Source organism: Sinohyriopsis cumingii, chromosome 19, assembly GCF_028554795.1.
Source record: "Sinohyriopsis cumingii isolate HCF-2022 chromosome 19, ASM2855479v2, whole genome shotgun sequence".
In the NCBI taxonomy this organism is placed as follows: Eukaryota; Metazoa; Mollusca; class Bivalvia; order Unionida; family Unionidae; genus Sinohyriopsis; species Sinohyriopsis cumingii.
The window spans coordinates 17,631,832-17,652,344 of NC_142979.1; positions in this window are offsets into that span (position 1 = coordinate 17,631,832).

The following is a 20,513-nucleotide window of genomic DNA, read 5'->3' on the forward strand; positions in this document are numbered from 1 at the left end:
ACACACCATGGTCAATTTTATCCTATATGAAGGCCTAGCTCAGTACATTTTCAGGTCAGCGTCATTAAATGTAGCTAAAGCTACAAAACTAGTTTTAAATACTTCGTGTGAAACAAAGTATATACTGTTAGCTACATTTAATGACGCTGACCTGAAAAATATATGTGCTACAGATATGATAAAACTTTCAATGCTGTGTGAAATGAACTATGACACAAAACACTGATCCATGCACACAGACTATAGATCTATACACTTCATAGCCTCCCAACTCTCTTAACAAATACGGAAAACTTAGTAACAGTCAGAAATGTGTTGTCAAACATGCTTTATTCTAATTTTGTTAAGCATCTCTACTGTGCCCCAGTTGAATCAAAAATATAACTAAAATATTTAACGACAAATAATGCACTTACCAGCCAGAAGGAATCATTTATCCGTCAACACTTTAATCCATAAGCAAATTTCACTGTAGCACTTGCCATATTTCCAAGATAGAAAATTACATTGTCAAAGAATCCGTGAACTTGAATGTTTATCACATGGTTATCCGCTAGGGTCCGTATTTGGAGGGTCTTAAATAAATGGGAATAATTTACAATCAGTATTAAGGACAACACAAGTATGTCACATAAAGTTTCACCTCCTCTAAAGAAAAGGAGAGCTATCTATGATAGCGACACAGATCACTAATTAACCACGAATAATCTAATGCAAAATGTTACTCTTCGTTACAGCTTGTACTAAATATAACTACAGTTGAGCTTTCCAAAATTGGGACTGATGAAAATGAAACAGTTTCTTGTAATACATATTAATTATTTATTGCCAATTTCATATAACATCCATATATTAAATGTGATAATACCTCATTACTATGTGACGTTTTATGTTGCTATTTTTCTTTTGCTCACGCGTATAAACTGTGTACTTCAGATGCAACGGTCATACCACAGCCCTCATAAATATATTTGTATTCATGCGCCGCATGTAAACATTGGGACCTGAACACTTGTGAAGAGTTCTTTTACTTTAAAGGAAAATATTGGGTGAGAAAAATAATCTACGTTGCGTTTTGGACCCAGACAATGAAATCCCAGTCGCGGGGTTACATTAAATGTCTCCCCACTCGGGCAAGCCTCGTGGGGTGACAAATAATGCAACCCCTTGACTGGGATTTCCTTGTCCTGGTCCAAACCCAACATGGATTATATATATTATTCTTTGCTTGAATCGTATGTTATAAATTAAAGTTTACTTTAAATATATATTTTCCTTAGTTATAGCATGGAAGAATTTACGAGATTATCTGCAATCACGCCTTCTCAAGGAAGATTCGATAATGGCAGAATAACACCTGACTTGCCGAGACAAGCTCTGGTTGATTCGAAAGTTTCAGACTCTGATCGATAATATCCGTGAAGCCAAGATAGAATTTCGCAACGATGGTGCAGATCATGTGAGGTCAACATTCAGAATTAGGCAAGACGATAAACCCCAAATTAATGCTTCAATGAATGACCAGCGAACAAGGACAATTTTTTTAACTATCTCGACGAACAAAGATACAGTTTTAGAATAAGGTTTATTGCGGAAGTAAACGGCACCTGGATTATCTGTGACAAACGTGACCCTGTTCGAGAATCACATCACGTTGGGGATGTCGTAACGTTAAGTAAAAATGCCATACCAGGAACGTTGACTGTTATTGACAAACCATATCATGAACGAGCATATCCTGTGACGGCAGTTGTTTATGCGATATATTCGCTGAGTGATAAACCTAGCATCAATGATCTCAAACCGATGAAACCTTCGGTGCTGAATTATGTAGCTGAGCGAGTTACAGAAGATTTTACAAGTGCGATACGTGGAAATGGTCTAACAGATCTTCGACGTAAAAAATAAATGAGTATGCTGAGCGTGTCAAGGAACATGGAAGTACGATCAACGACATTACTGAGCTGGAAAAGAAATTAAAATTATCGATAATGGTGAAAACAATAACCGAAGAGATTTTGTACGAATAAAAATATAATTCAAAGGGAGCTTCGACTGAGATCGTTGATCATAACGCGCACGCGTGGACGATGGATGTAACAATTTTTCCACGAGATAGGACTGTTAAATTTTATAACGGTGATAAATTTGATTTTATCAGAAATAACAGCAAAAGCGATCCTATAACAGTGTGGTGTTTTCACAGTGTGAAAATTATGATCAGTTTGTACGACATAATGGAGATATTTATCGTGCAGAATCTCTTCATGAAGACATTGAAATGTACCGATGATATTAAACAATTACTCAATAATTGTTTTACCGTTGAGTCAGTTGCTGCTCATTTTGCTCCGTAGAAAAATTCACGGAAACCGAGAAGATCGGAATTTCTTGTCGATGTGCAGCCACCTGCTGCAAATACGGACATGGCGGGTTGTGGAATACCAAACACGATTATAAGGATGTTATCTCCGTTGACATGGTTGCGTGTTATTCTGGAAGTTATCTTGAAATCGGAGAGTGTTCTGTTTTAAGAGATTTGGACATCCAACACACGATATGACCATAGTTGCGATAAATGGACAGTTTCCAAATTTTGATTAAATGGATTTGAATGTATTCAATTGTTTGAGTATACGGAAAATCTATATCCGATCGTTTATTTTTTGTTTTCATTTTAGCGAACGCGGTTGGGTTTCAACAGTGCTATTAAGATATATGCTTGGTGCTAAATTTTAGCATCGCTAATTGCAAGTGAAGCAATAATATCGTATCGTATCGTCCACAGAAACAAGTTAAGCTGTCTCAAGTTGAGAGGTCTTTTCTCGACGAAATCTTTGAGCGTAATCCCGATGAAATTGAAGGTGAAAAATAAACTTGCAAAGGATCTTGGAAGAAAAATAATTGGGAAATTTACACAAGGAGGATCATATGATCATAAACGACATTGCACAAAATTAATTATCGACGATGCCGAACTTGATTTTATAATTACTGATACAACAGAGAAAGGCATATGTATCAGTCGAAATAATGCTTACTTGCCTGACGGAACTAAATTAGGTACAATTGTGGTCTACATTGATGGCGATTCACCACAGTTTACTCATTTAAGATCTTCTATGCTCGCGTATGTTTCTATAAATATATTATTGATGATAAACAGATTTCATGATACTGCAGTCAGAGTTGCTATAGATTCATTTTATGTGGACACAAAAATACGGATTTGTTAAAGATTGGTACCGATGCATCATGGGGCGAATGGAGAATATAGCGAGAAAATATACTCATTTATTCTGAATCTGCTGATTATATTCAGAATAATATTTATTATGAAAATAGTCTTATGTCAGCGGTGTCATCAGCACCGTCGGTGTACGATCAAGTAGCTACACATTAAACTGTTTATCTTAACTGGTGTGGTGGTTCTGGTAAAATAACGCGTGCGATTTAATTATTTCGGAATTTTGACGTGGTTATTTTTACGTCTACACATAGACTAGCCAGAGAATTGAAAGAGCTAGGAGTGAAATCTCATACTTATCACAACTTTTTTCGGTGGAAAGGAGATGCATGGACTCCTGAACGAATGAGCACAAAATACATTCCTAAGATCATTATTTCGCATGAAATATGCACGGTGTCGCTAGATGTGTGAAAATATTTCTTGATTTTCTATTAAGTCGGAACACTGTTGTAATAGTGTGTGGCGATCATGGTCAACCACCAACTTTTGTTGGATTATCTCCTCATGTCCGGCTAAAAACATTCTTAGATTAATATGAAGAAATAAATGATGATTACCGAGCACTCAATCCAGAATTAAGAGAGTTTAAGAATTAATCAGACTACAACCAGACAAGATTCAGTATGAAATAATGCATGAGATAATTCCGGAAACACCTATTAATGATTTTTGGAATTTATGGAGTCCTGCTGATTTGATAGTTGTGAGTCGGAAGATAGACAGTTCGTGATTCACTTCAGCAGCAATTATTTTTGTTGCATAAAGAAAACAATTCAGATCTACCTGTGCCATTATGTTATCGGCCAGCAGATACATGACGGCAAAATATTGATGTTAAAATTCCAGGTTGTGGTGGTAAAAAAATTTTGTGTTAAATTATGTTGTTTTAGTTCATGTGAGTGGTGTTGAGAGCGCGCTAATGACGGATAAATCTCCATGGACGCTAGGATATCCTATAACGATTCAATCGCCACAAAGATTAACTATTTTCGATACAAATATTTGGATTGTTATGATTGTATTGAATGGTCAATGTAGTTTATCTGACAGTGTCTTAAGTCAGAAGAATATCTCATCTATGGAGGGTAATGATGGACTCCACAGTGAATAATAAACAAACTACTGCCAATGGCGATGATGAAGTAAGGAAGGAATTAGCTGGGTATCAGAGATTCGATGCTGAATTTATCATGACACTGAAAGAGCGACAGAATAATCACTGTGCTTGCTCAAACACGGTAATGTGATGTTGAGCTGTCTTGAGTGTAATGAACGTCTAGGTGCTAGTTCACAAAAGTGTAGGCGGTGGCAATTGTGTATCTTCAGGAATTACTTGTAATTGTGCACGTACAAATCAACATTGAGGAGCGGTTGAATATAGTTTGTAGATTAAAGGTCTACCCGTGGATCGTACCACACTGGCAATTTTATGTGTGGTTACACTCCAGACTGGGTCAGTCGCTCTTTGTTTTACCCCCTTCAAGTTCACCAGGTTCATAAAGATATAAGACAGCCACATTACCTAGTACTGGTTGCTTTGAGAAAGAGTCATGTTATTGTACTGGCATGTGTTTTTTATTCGTAATTGCATTGATAGGTTTCATAAAGATTCCAAGTTTAATTTCATTATTTAACGCAGCTATAACACTTGGTGACACAAAACCCCGATATTATACATGATACTCAGCGATATGTGCAAATACCTAAAGTGATCAAAGATAATATCAATCTTCTAGTTGTCTTTAATGGTGTTGATACCCACATACTAAGAAACATCTAACAGACTTGGTGTTCAGGTGACATGGATATGATTAAATTAAAAAACTTCTTCTCGCACATGCAAGCGATTCCTCATGATTTATCACAAATTTTCGTGATCCTCGGTCGCGATATCGCATAGGTCTCGATATAATTTTTGGTTGAGAGACATAACCTAGCAGCAGAGAGGGGGAACGAGGACACCACATACAAAAAAAAAAAAAATAAGCTGACCCCGATGAGAAGTTTCGGTGACGTTTGTCTATTCATTTTCGTGGAAGCTTTATTTTCACGAAATAACTGCTCCAGAGACTGGTCTGTTCACCCTTCCTGCTGCTGAAGCTCACACAGTCATGCTTAGACGAGATTAACCAGTAAAATGTCTCAGTCCCAGACGCCAAGCAAGGAGCGTTTTTAGGCGCCATAGGACCACATTTTACCTCGTTGGTTATGAAAATCTTACCAATATTAGGTTCGTTAAGACTATCCGCAGCCACCGGAGCAATATGAGGAGGGACTGATCGTGTGACAGAGAGAAACGGTCTCGGCAGATCAATCAGAACCATTATTAATACAACTAGTGGATGTACTAACATTTATCACAGGGCTTTAGGAGCCATCAGAACAACGGTAAATCGATGTAAACTTTTCCCACGCAAACGCAATATAGTCCAGGGGTCGGCAACCTACGGCACGCGTGCCACAAGGTGGCACGTCAAGAGGTTTTGTGTGGCACGCAAAGGGCAGATAAAAATCTTGATTTTAACAGTGTTACTCTCTTACTGGTGTCACGCAATCGTTTATTTTATAATTAATCCGGAAAAATTGGCACGCTATGTGAAATAGGTTGCCGACCCCTGATATAGCCTGTGGTTTTATGCAACCTGATGTTATATAGCGAGAATGTAATATGAACAGAATGGACATGCTCTGAGCAAACATCAACGCGGTAGCTAAGTGAGAATGTTCAATTACCATGCGTTTAAGTAAAACTCAGATGGAATTGGCCAGGGTCACCAAGCAGCAGAATAACAAAATCATGAAACGCTTTTCAGTTGGTACTGGCGTGACGTTAATAATGTAGGCGTCTCACACGAAAATCAGGGTGGTTTTCTGCCGCTATTGCCGCTTTTGACACGATGCTAACAGGGTTACTCGGAAAAGTAGTTATCGACACGCTGCTGAGCGAAGTTAACACACTTGACACGGTTATTCATCCTATGGTGATGACTGATGAGGACAGTACGTTGACCCATCAAACGATCAAGGATGCTGATTATGAGCATGCTCTCGAGTTTGGAAGCATTTCCGGTTAAAAAATCCTTTATGAGTATCATGACTAATACTTGGTCACGGATGTGTTATTACTATCTGATGTATTTGAAAAGTTCAGGGACGCGTGCGCACGTTATTATAAGTTGGTTCCGGCATGTTATTCTTCTTCTCCTGGGCAGTCAAGGGATGCCGCGCTGAGGATCAGCATGGTCACGATGGAGTTATTGACCAATTTTGACATGTTTAATTTTATAGAAAGGGAATCCGCAGAGATTTCTCAACGATCAAGCATAAGCATGCTAGCACGAACAACAATTACACGGCTGTTTATAATAACAATCAAAGTACCTCATTTACACCAACACCAATAACGTTATTGATTGGGCGATGCCGCAGAAAATGCCGGTAGGAGAATTCGCGTTCATGAATCTGGATCATTTGAACAAGATTGCTAGATGACGATGATGATGATAAGGGATACATTCTTGTGGTCGATTTGGAGTATCCGACAAAACTTCACGCGAAACATAACGATTAGCCGTTAGCGCCTGAAAATAATTTAGTACATGATGACATGCTGTGTCCAACAAAGAACCGTTTACAAGCTCAATTACGTGTCGGGATGGGTGTACCGAAACTGGTGCCACATCTAATGGATACGTATCTATACACAGTACATTACGAAATCTGAAGTATGGATTTGGGGACTTTTATTCCCTGTGTGCTTAAGTTTAAACAACGTCCCTGGCTTAAAACGTAATTTATTTTATCACTGCTAGACGAACAGAAGACAAATCAGATTTTGTTAAGGATTTCTTCAAGCTGATGAGCAACAGCGTATTCGGTAAGAGGATTGAACACATACGGAAGCGTATCAGTATCGAGTAGGTCAATGACGCTACCAGGCGAGATACATCAGTATTTTCACCACGATTTGTGAGCATGAAAATATTTAAGGATTATGTAGTGGCTATCCATAGTAAGCGGAATGGGAATTTACCGCACTGAAATTATCCAAGTTGATGATGTACGATTTTCAATAATGATTAATAAAAACACAGTACGGAAACAGATCGAAATTATTGTTCACTGACATGGACAGTTGCTGTTATGTGGTAAAGACAGAAAATGTGTACTGGAATATATACAACGCCCGAGAGCTATTCGACTTCTCGGATTATCTCAGAATAGTGAATACTTTGATCAGGTTAAAAAGAAGATTTTTGGGAAAGTTTAAGAATGAGACGTCGTGCCCATCGCGAAATTTGTCGGATTAAGGAGCAAAACGTACTCGGTAGAATTTGCCGATGGGAGCATAAAAAAGAGGCCAGGGAATGATAAAAGTATCTCGTGTTGATTACTTAACAGCCTTCAGGGTGGGTTACACCGAACCTCAATAAATCACACAATGTATACCTGTAAGCTTAACCAAAAAGGGTTGTGTTGTTATGACGATAAACGTTATGTTTTTAGTTTCTTCTAACGTCGCATATTTGATGATTTTCTTTTCAGGTGCACCAAACTTTTGATTCACTAATATTATCGATCTAAATTGTTCTCGGTAGATGATAGGGAGATAACGTGCTATGAGAGGAAGCATGACTTCACGTAATCCCTCATTTTTATTTATATAATTTATGAAAAAATGTTTTCAATGATCACAATACTCATTTATCCAATTAGGAGCCCATCGTCTTTTTATATCAGGAAAGCATCGTCACGTAGTATAGAGCTTGTGAGGTAATGAACCCCACAAAGAGATATCTCCCTGATCATTGTACTTGAGGACGCCATCGCAGATGGCAATGCTACATTGAAGACAATCTAATATGGTCACCAGGTGATATCACAAAGTGGGATCATTCCTTATTTTACATCTACTACTTAGATGACGGCGAATATTGACGCAAACAAAAGTTAATTGAAATGACGAATAGCGATTAATATGACCAATAGTGGTTGAAATGACCAATAGTGATTGAAATGACCAATAGTGATTGACATTTATTTCATGAGACCGACACCTTCATATCCCTCAGTTTTGTTGGAACCCTAAACCACCATTTAACTCCCCACGTTTTTAGTTAAAGACACAATGGCTGAACTAACCACCAAACTGTTCATTTAGAGATTGCACACCACGAAGGTTACCACGAGCATCACTTTCACACGATAACAATTATTTAAAGCATGAAATCTATACCACACACACTCACACTCGCCATTTCCGGTAAAGACAAATGCAAAGCCATTCTCCCAACTATTGTTTTTTTTTTAAAGAATATATATATAAAGAGCACCAATACTATGTCCTTTAGTAAACTTATGCATATAAAATCATAAATTTCATCAGTGAGCAGATAAACTTAGAAAAAATAAACGGACAATATTATTAATAAACACTTTTTCTGGAGGCTATTTGGTCTTCACGAAACAACTGTTTCCATGAGCACAACATACGTCATCGATGTCGCTCTTTAATAAAGTTCAGAGACTTTAATTCATCACAAATGAAAGCACAAAAATTTGCGAATGGTAATTTGTTATTCAGAAACAAAATATAAAATAGGAAAAAAAAGTTTAATTGGAAAATATGAAAATGTAAATATAAGTTTTTTTCCCCAACAGTTACTTTTCACCTTTCGTTATGACTTTCAGTGTGTGTGTGTGTGTGTGTGTGTGTGCGTGCGTGCTACAAAAAAACCAATAACGGAATACCACTGGGTTCATACTTCCAACAGAAATTACATTCCACAGGAGAATTTATTGCACTTCAAAAACGAAATGACTGTGATATTCCATAAGAAAGAATATTTAATCCTGCATTTTCTTGAGAATGTCAGTCAAAAGAATTTCCTATTTTTTCCACCTTACGATTTCAAAATATCCATTGTAGAGCAGGAATAGATGTGCAGGTAACTTCAAAGCCAATCCTCCAGGCCACATCTGCTTCGTACAAAATTAATTCAACTAATCCTTTCAGTCCATCACAGCTAAATAATTATAATTTAGTGGAATAGACAGATAAACAGACCAACTGTCACATTATGGGCTTCGATTGTAACTAGACCAAAATTACATTTCTTTTTTAAACTTATGACAGCGCGCGTTACGCTACCAAGATCAAATATCTACGGGCGATATGTGCGCACGAAATACTGTTATTGGGTATTTGTTTGCCTTCTAATGATTACCTTAAATAGCTCAACACTGACGACAGCAACAATCATAATCGGACGAGCAATGGGTACCGATTTAGCATCCACAGAAAGTAATTATCAGTTCATTTATTTTCATTCTAACAGAGCTGACGAAGAGTTAATAAGACATGCAAATAATGAAAGAAATGTAGAATAGACAATTGAATTCAGGAAAACCAAGCACAATCACTGGATTATTTAAAGATTAAGCGAACACGTTTTGTTTACTGAGAATGTAAACACATTTAATTCTGCTTGTTTGTTTTCCTTCTACTCATCCTGGTGCAGCTCGGGAGAAACTGAGACAAGACGAAGTCAGTATTACCTGAATTTTGATAAGCAGATAACATATGAGGAGTTATTATTTTCCGTACGTTACCAGTTTTATCTACGGTATTTATTTTGCTAACTTCGAGAACATCTAAAAAACGTGTTCATCTCTCTCTCTCTCTCTCTCTCTCTCTCTATTAATCAATCACAGATTCTTATAAGTCACTTAAGGTCTGGCACACATTTCAGCTGCAAAAAATACCTCATTGCTACTATAAATTCTTTAATTACTTCATTAAATAATTGCTTACTTCATAGTAGTATCATTGTGCTTTGTGTGAATTACATTGTTGCTGATGTTTTTCTTATTTCGTTTGTAATTAATTCCATGTCAAGTATAACGCACGTGTTTACACCTTCATACACAGAGCCATCATTCTAATTGCATCAGTCACACCTCCTGAATACACTAGAAACTCAATGTTCTGGTCTGTAGGTTTCTATATCGACTGTTAAGTATGATTTTATTACGTCAGGTACTTCGTCTTTCATTTATTTAAATCGAACAGTCATTTCAATGAAAAGCTGAACATATTTTCAATGACTGCTGTAAATATCAGCAGGAGCAGGCACATAATAAATATACATTGTGTGCGCATCTACCTTATCGATTATATTTATCTACAGATGCATTCCTTGTTGGAAAGTGTCAAAGATATCACCTATCCATATATTCTTTCATTATGTGCTTCTCAAATCAAGTCAAAAACAACTGATAAACAGTAGAATTTTTTTTATGCTAACATTACTAACTTCTCTGAATTCTAATATCCACTCGTATTTACTAACACATATTTTTAGCATTTTTTTGGCTTACAATTTTCGCAATCTTAAGCATGTCACCATGTTTCACCTAGAGATAATGTTCTTTTAAATTGATCTCCCATTAAGTCTTTCAGTTTATGTACTATAGTCTCATAACATTTTGATTTCAAAACCTCTTCCATGCAATTATATCTTTTCCCGAGATTCAGAGCTGTCACCTATTTTATATTTAGGTTCGCAATAGGTATTTGCTTTAAGAGACTCTAGTAATTTCATCCATATTCTGGACCCATGTTAGAGTTATTGGAATTAATTGTGCAATATGTTCTTTACAGTTTCATTAAACCTTTATATGGTAAAAGTTTTCTTTTTTTCTGAGTAATTAGAGAAGTATTAAATATCTTATTTCTTCAGTAATTTCTTACACTTTTGGTTATAAAGTGTTTTTGCCTTATCGAGCTGCATCTTTTGTCGAGTTTTCGTTCATTAAAGATTCTTTTACATGCATCATGTATGTGATATTACTTTGATTTGTTATCACTATTTTAGTCCATAACGTAACAGAAAAGATATAAATCTGTTCAAAATGGTTTGGTATATTTTGTTGTTTATTTGATATGCTGGATGTCGACGATGTTTACGTCATCTTCTTGCGCGTGTAATTTGTTTGTAAATTATTCAGTTATTCATGCTTTTAATTCAGCAGATTTTGCTTTGATTTAAGTTTGCTTTGCGTTATGTAATAATTGCAATGTATTTACACTAATTCTTTCATAGTATTTTATTACCGTTTAGTGATCTGTTAACCCTTTACTTTTAACCCTGACCTTGTATGTCCTTGCTTTAATCTGAAATGTTTACATGCACATAGATGGCAGGGATAATCCTTTATAATCTGCACGGTTCTTTTCCAAGTGTTGTCCCATATATAACTGCTCATTTGTGTTGTTGAGCAAAGGGTATCCGTACGCTGCAGTATTTCGAATCAATAATGTTGGCAATTGTTGGTTCCTTAAGTAGTAATTGCCAGCCGTTACAAGGCGCCGTAACGGACAAAAGATGGTCCAATCAGATGGTTGCCGTTGAAATTTTAATGTCATATGTCCCGAATTTCAATTTCACGTGTTGTATAAAAAATGCTTGTTCGTCAAGTTCCATTTTCTAGGTCGAGATTTTAGATTGTATCTGTTGAATTAAACCATAGTGGTTGAAAGTTATATTTTCCATGTCGAGATTTTAGATTGTTTCGTTTGAATTACCCGGCGGTGGTTGAAATTTCAATGTCATACATCGAGAATTCCTAATTTTCGTATTGGTTCAAAGAATTTATGTTGAAAGTTCCATTTCATATGCTGAGTATTTAGATTTCATCTGTTGAATTACACGGCGCTGGTTGAAAATTCGATGTCCGATGTCGAATTTTCAGATTGTATCTTCTGAATTACACGGCGGTTGTTGAAATTTTAATGTCATATGTCGAGAGAGTCAGTTTAACATGTTGAATCAGATTGATTGTGCTGAAAGTTCCATTTTGTATGTTGAGTTTTTAGACTGTTGAATTACACAGCGGTGATTGAACATTTTATTGTGCTTGTCAGAATTGTTATTTTTATTTGGTGAAATGATGTGTTGTTTTAAAAGTAACATTCCACTTTAACAATTCAAAATAATATTGAGTATTAAGATACATCATTCGTGTATTCAATTATGAGACGCCATTACATTTCATGCATTTACTCTGAATTTCTTCGGTAGAGGTCGCTTTCGTGAACTGACCATGCTTTTTTTAAACAAGGAGGCTGCTTCTCTTTGCTGAGAAATTCAACTGATGAAATCTAAATACTCGCCATATGAAATGGCACTTTCATCACAAAAAGTTGCATACAACACGTGAATTAGGGATTCTCGACATATGATATTAAAATTTCAATCACCGCTGTGTAATTCAAAATATACACTGTAAAACGTCGACATAGGAAATAGAACTTTAAACCACCACTGTATAATTCAACATATAAAATCAAAAATATCGATCTAGAAAATGGAACTTTAATTACATGCAATTTGATCGAACACGTGATATTGGATTTCTCGACATACTACATCGAAATTTCAACTGTACCTTTCTGATTGGACCAGCTTTTATCTCATAAGCCGCTGCCATTGCTCTTGCGATACTACAGTTATTGTCCATGTTCTCTTAGTGTATTTATCTGGTAAGACAGGAGCAGGGTTGCCTTTGCGAACAAAGTAGGGGTATCTGGATAGGTGCTTAATAGCATACGTATCTGTGTAGGCAGGATTTGAGTACATTGGAAAGAAAGAGTATGGATGTATCCGGGTACTCATACTGTAAAATGGAAGGTGTAACATGCAGAGTCGCTCAAAAGGTTTATATGGCTTTCGGGCTGACTGACACCGGGTAGAACCATGCTTTGAGGGTGTAACACATTGATAGCGAAGGTGGTGAGCATTATTTTCACACTTAAAGGTGAATTAATTGGTGATGTTTGAAGATTATTATAGTTCCTAATATTTAATATAAGCATTCGTGTTTTTCTAAGGCCATTCAGATTGACAAAAACTGGACATTTCGAACGTTCTGATATATCGTAATATACCTATAATTTACCGCCCTCTTCTAAGTTCTAGATGGTGATATTTTAGCTGATTGTTAATAAGTAGTCTGACCCTGACCATTGTCTACGATGTGTAAACTTGTCACGCATGCTGCTCTGGCTGTATGACTGAGAACATTAACCAACATTCCTTTTCCGACCTTTCACTTCTCGAGCATCATCCTTTATATTGGATTGACACGATTTGTTCTGTTAGTAGCTGTATTTACTTTATAAATTACAGCAACGCATACGTATAGTCGGTCACAAGAAACGCAGCTGAACAAGCCAGGTTGCTAAGATACACGTCGATCAAGTCAAGATCACGTCGTGATTATCTGGGGCTTTGAGATTCGACTTTCTGAAGATATAACAATTTTGCAAACAAATTATCCAACGAAAAGCACACGAATCCACTTTGAATAAATAAAACCGTCACTATGAAGTCATTTACGAATTAAAGCACTCACCAATAGCAAAGAAACTGCTTTCTGCTTCCAATGTTGAAAGTCGAATTTAACATTTGCTATCATTCTACCTTCCAACTCGGACCACTTTCTTCACTGTGCTTGACGGCCTTAATTTGAAAGGTTCTACTGTACGTGTATTGTTCTGTTTATTGAATACACAAAAAGCAAAACAACCATTCTGCATACTTCTAATTTCTACGTGAACGTCCAATATCCAGATTTTCCCTTTTCAAATATGTTGCCATTGTGGGATTTGTTCTTTATAAATCACCAAACTGCGAAAGACAAAGCGGCATCTAACGCATCTTTCTGATACACCTGGGAGTGCACGTCTTAAAACATCAATACAATGTATGAAACTACCCAATATAAAAAGAAGACTACAGTATCAAATCATTCTGCCATAAGCTGGATGGTTTGATAAACTGACATGATTACATATTTATCTCCAAATTCGCTGTATATGGAGATATCCACTTAGCTCTGGAATATAATAAACATAATGTTATTTAAGATGTTTATTTTATATAAGTTGAAGTATTAGCAACTATAGTGACCTTACCATATGATGATATCTTCAAGAGAAAAACATGTTTATTTTATCTAAGTTGAAGTATTAGCAACTACAGTGACCTTACCATATGATGATATCTTCAAGAGAAAAACATGTTTATTTTATCTAAGTTGAAGTATTAGCAACTACAGTGACCTTACCATATGATGATATCTTCAAGAGAAAAACATGTTTATTTTATATAAATTGAAGTATTAGCAACTACAGTGACCTTACCATATGATGATATCTTCAAGAGAAAAACATGTTTATTTTTTCTAAGTTGAAGTATTAGCAACTACAGTGACCTTACCATATGATGATATCTTCAAGAGAAAAACATGTTTATTTTATCTAAGTTGAAGTATTAGCAACTACAGTGACCTTACCATATGATGATATCTTCAAGAGAAAAACATGTTTATTTTATATAAATTGAAGTATTAGCAACTATAGTGATCTTACCATATGATGATATCTTCAAGAGAAAAACATGTTTATTTTATAGAAACTGAAGCATTAGCAACTATAGTGACCTTACCATATGATGATATCTTCAAGAGAAAAACCTGTTTATTTTATATAAGTTGAAGCATTAGCAACTATAGTGACCTTACCATATGATGATATCTTCAACAGAAAAACATGTTTATTTTATCTAAGTTGAAGTATTAGTAACTACAGTGACCTTACCATATGATGATATCTTCAAGAGAAAAACATGTTTATTTTATAGAAACTGAAGCATTAGCAACTATAGTGACCTTACCATATGATGATATCTTCAAGAGAAAAACCTGTTTATTTTATCTAAGTTGAAGTATTAGCAACTATAGTGACCTTACCATATGATGATATCTGCAAGAGAAAAACATGTTTATTTTATCTAAGTTGAAGTATTAGTAACTACAGTGACCTTACCATATGATGATATCTGCAAGAGAAAAACATGTTTATTTTATCTAAGTTGAAGTATTAGTAACTACAGTGACCTTACCATATGATGATATCTTCAAGAGAAAAACATGTTTCTTTTATCTAAGTTGAAGTATTAGCAACTACAGTGACCTTACCATATGATGATATCTTCAAGAGAAAAACCTGTTTATTTTATATAAGTTGAAGCATTAGCAACTATAGTGACCTTACCATATAATGATATCTTCAAGAGAAAAACATGTTTATTTTATCTAAGTTGAAGTATTAGCAACTACAGTGACCTTACCATATGATGATATCTTCAAGAGAAAAACATGTTTATTTTATATAAGTTGAAATATTAGCAACTACAGTGACCTTACCATATGATTATATCTTCAAGAGAAAAACATGTTCATTTTTGTTTGGTTTTTCGATGTTGTTGTTTTATTGGGGTGGGTGGGTGGTAGTATTTTTATAGTCTAGAATGTTCTGTCTGAATGTATTTTGAGGTTGGACAAAATGTTTTTCATTATTTGTTGGAATTTGCGTTCTTTAACTCTGGTGGATATTATTCTGATTCTAGGAAATATATTGCAGTAATTGCTATCAAGCATTCATAAGATATAATAATTACCCTCGGCCGACTCTGTATGGGCTTCAGGGTTTATATGATTGTCATCTGCTGATAAAGTTCATGCTATAATTCTTTCGAGACTATTGACAGCCGCAAGTTACGCAAATCAAAGGGACAAGGACCCATACACTATTTCATGATTACAATACTTAGCAAATGAGTTTAAATTGCATCGTGTGGTTTTGTTCCCAATTATTGCTAAACAATTTTGTTTTAATTTATGGACTATAAATGCCCCCATTGCAAATCAACGCCAATGAAAGAAGATAATAAATCATCGATTAAATGTAGCTTTGGATGATAAAGCAGAAAAAAAATTGATAGAGATGGTTATCTTTCAAAAGTAACTTTTGAGAGACATTTTGAATAGATTCATTTTTGTAAATCTGGCTTGTTAGATACTACTGCATGGTCGAAATGCCTTTTACACAGCTGGCTCTGTAAGCATCTCTAAAATGAAGGAGATTTAAATAAAAAGATAGAAAATGAAATAACACATGTTGCAAAACAAAAACAAAAAACAGTTCGTCTATAAAGGTAATCTATATTAGCAGTTCCTTTACCAGGAAAGAGGGGAAATTAGGGTGATAAAGAAAGAACAAAATATCAGAACAAAATACAGGAAAGAGAAAGGCAGCAAAAATATGATGTGAAACAGGAAACAATAAGAAATCTTTGTTATCACTGTGATGGAAAAGAAGGTCAACTTTTTCTGATTGCCCTTAAGAGATTACATCTCACTCCGTTTTCCTTTCAATTCCTACAAAACACACTTTTTCTGATTGCCCTTAAGAGATTACATCTCACTCCGTTTTCCTTTCAATTCCTACAAAACACACTTTTTCTGATTGCCCTTAAGAGATTACATCTCACTCCGTTTTCCTTTCAATTCCTACAAAACACACTTTTTCTGATTGCCCTTAAGAGATTACATCTCACTCCGTTTTCCTTTCAGTTCATACAAAACACACTTTTTCTCAAGACTGGTATATTGAGGATCGGAAGTCATTTGTTTTTGAATGCCTAATAGGTGTTCTAAAGTATTGTTGTGTATATTTCCGATCAAGAAAGCGGTAAAGGGTCATTTTCTCACTCGGGCCTTCCACCGTATTGCTATTCTTAATCTTGATATGGACTTTAAAGGCTTTTGTTTGCAGCATACAAATGCTCATAAACGGTGCAATTCAGTTATTACCTTTCTGAAAACTAACGTCAGTTCTCATCCACCTGTATCGGTCTTGGATTTGGAATCACCGATCTTTGTCACCAGCTTTGTTAATATTAAAAAGTCTGCTTGCATTTTGTGTAATAAACATAAACTTAGGAAGATTATGCATGATATTTTTATATACAAATATTTTGTGAGAATAAGCACTTGCAAGGTTAACTGAAGCAAGTTTCGATATTATTCGGTTACCTGGAGGAGTCTAAAGAACAGGGTCAAATCCCAATATATCAGGGGCCTAAACAAAAGATGGCCTTGCACTGTAGTTATAACGGGACTGTCAATGGTAGCAAGTGCTCGATAATTCATGCCAATATTATAAGCCAGCTTTGAAAGGGAGGTAAGCAGCGTAAAGCTATTAGCCTTCTCCCTTTCAAAGTAATACACCTATTATTATAAAGTGTGTAGACCGTAGATCATTAATATCAGTCGATAGAGACATGTAATTTAAATTAAGGAGAAGCTGAAAAAAGATATTACTGCCTCGAAATAAAGAGTTTTTCAATTTTGGTGACTGCTTTATGAATCCTAATGACCCCCATCATGATAGGAACAAAGAATGATATTCAAAAGAATCCCGTATTGTTTAAGTTAAGGTAAAAACGCAGTTATCTCGATATATTGAGACCGGCATCATAACACATAAAACAACCACATTTAGAAATCAGTTATGGCTGCAACGTAACTATGCTGTGGATTGATAATGTAACTTTTTCACATTTCTTACAGTTTCATTTTCTCCTGAAACCCATTAAATTTAAATATTAATTGTCTTTGGAATATCCTCCCAAATTTATTCTGGACAGGGGATTTCATATGTTCTTGATTTATACAATATTGGAATAAACTTTGTCGTTTTCCACAAACAAGGAACAGTCCTTTATGGATGCTAGCTGTGGTCTCCTAAATATAACCCTTGTGAAATTTTGACAAATGTACGTATTTGCGACTTAAGATACTGTCATAATTACTTGAAGAAATCCGCAATTGAAAGTGACTGAAAGAGATTCTTCACACGGTTCTCTTGTGCGACTTTTTTTCTTCTTCTAACTTTACCTTTTAAATTAACACTAGGCATATATTTTAGGAAAATACTCAATATCTAGAACCACAGAGTTTCAGTGTGTCTTTTCTCAAATTTTGTTGCTCACCAGGTTCCCATTGGACAATGCACTTGATCATTGACCTATCGCCAGATCAGACTGTAACCATTCCTCTTTATGAGTACAGCGTTGAAGCCCTCTTGCACTGACGTACCAATCTCTCCTTCTATGTCGCTCACTAGTTGAAATAAAATCCAGGTCTGAGATCATGATCTATCATTATTACTCGTTTGTTGATTTATATATATAGCAACAATGAATAAAAACAGCAATGGTTGGCTACATTTCCTAAAGTGTGGTTTTGCTTAGTGTTTATATTTCCAACATTTCTGCGTGAAACGTTGAAATCCCTCATCGATGATCCACATATGTTTGAGACTACCTGATATACACGGACGACTGCAGAAGCTCGGGAAAACAGTGTCGCCCTCTACTTTCCGAACAAAGACAACGATTGCTGAATATCTTGATTTAAAAAAAATTGATCCCGTCCAATCAAAAACTATATTGGACATATTGTGAAAAGAAATACTTTGTAGATCTATTTAAATAACCATAATTGAGATTGCATGGGCATATGGTGTATTTTCTTTACCAATGAAGCAATTTCCTTCCTTTAGCAAAATTGCGGACTTGTGGAGAAAATAGTTTCGCAAACGATCAAAGAGTTGATCTGGGTTTATGATGACTACGTGCATATCCTCTCTTTAGCCCGAAAACAGACTGTATTAGAGACAGAGAGAAACAGTGATATGGAGCACTGAAGCTCAGATATTGTCACCCAACGTCGTAGCACACATAAGCTATTAAGTTTGTTAGCTATTAAATCATGTATTGTGTGGTGCGTTGTATATCCGTTCATTCCAATCATCTTCATATGCACTGTATATGAAGATGCGGGATTAACGCAATCTTCAGTTTTCATTTCAACTAAGTGAGATTATTTATTGAACAAGGAACATTAAAGTGTTGATTTAAAAACAGCATCGATTATCTTGTGCGTATTTGTATGTGTCCCTACCACGCTATACATGCAGTATCTTTCTATTGTTACGAGTCTATGCTCTTAAAATAAGTAACAGAAAAAGTGAAAGACAACAAGCTTTGTACAATTTAACAAATAATTTATTTCTCTAGAATACAAAGTGAAAATGAGAAAAAAGAACTGACGAAATTGTGAATTAAATCCCTAAATAATCCATGAATTACAGACACAAGTCCTAATAATTTAATGTCCTGAATAAAACCCAGTAGAAGTTCAGAATAGATCCAAAAACTGACGGCGATGATGTGTGTTATAACTCCTAGTGTGTTGATGTGCCAGTAGTCTTTTGAATTATATAAATATAATTCTAGGTTTGAATACACTATAAAGTCCAGTGAATGTCTCTATCCAAACATTTTATCAGAGCACTTTTGTATTTCCAGAGAAAATAATCACTTGAATTCATTCATTTGAAGATAATAGATTCCAGCCCAAAATTACTGGTCACAATATAATACACAATTTCAAGGTGCTAGATCTTAAAACAACTGATAAACACCCTCAATTACAATATATATAGTTCTCTACTTGACCCCAGGTCACAATTAGCATTTTCTAAAACAAAATTACGTAATGGAAAATAAAATTATAGAATGATCCTGGTGTTTAAAAAACAGTAACCTGGATTATGTATAATTCACTTAGGAAATTACAAACTTAGACAAAAATAAACATATTTACTTCTTCTATTAATCCAAGAAAAATACTGATTTTAAACTCATACACGAAGATAATAATTTTACTTTGAATAAAATATAAAAGGTCAATTTGGGTCAAGCAGAAATGAAATCAAATTTTGGTCAAGATCAAGTCGAACATACAATGTTATATTACAATAGCATGTAATGAACAAATAAACTATATGTCTGTGTGGGTTAATGTTTGTACGCAATGAAGAATGCTTGTAAGGGCTATTGTTTGTCAGTATACCATATAATATCCCTTACTATTTCCAGGACATTTGTTTATCATGGTTGATGTTGGTCTGTAATAACAAGTGCTTCCGCTCCATACTGTGGTTCTATAAGCGAGTGTCCTAAATACATCCTATTCTGCTATTACTCTTCTAAAAGTAGTTAATGACATTCACTCTGATTTGGATAGCGGAAAGATTACAGTCCTCACCCTCCTTGATTTGTCTGCAGCATTTGAAACAATAGACCATGATATATTACTTCACCTTCTCCAGCATGTATTTTGCATTCATGATACAACCTTACTGTGGTTCAAGCCCTACGTGGTCAACAGGACACAAATCGTGTCTGCAAATGGAATACACTCCAGCCCAGTTAATCTATGTTGTGGTGTTCCACATGGGTCTGTTGTTGGACCTGTTCTCTTCATTCTATACACTCAGCCGCTCTCA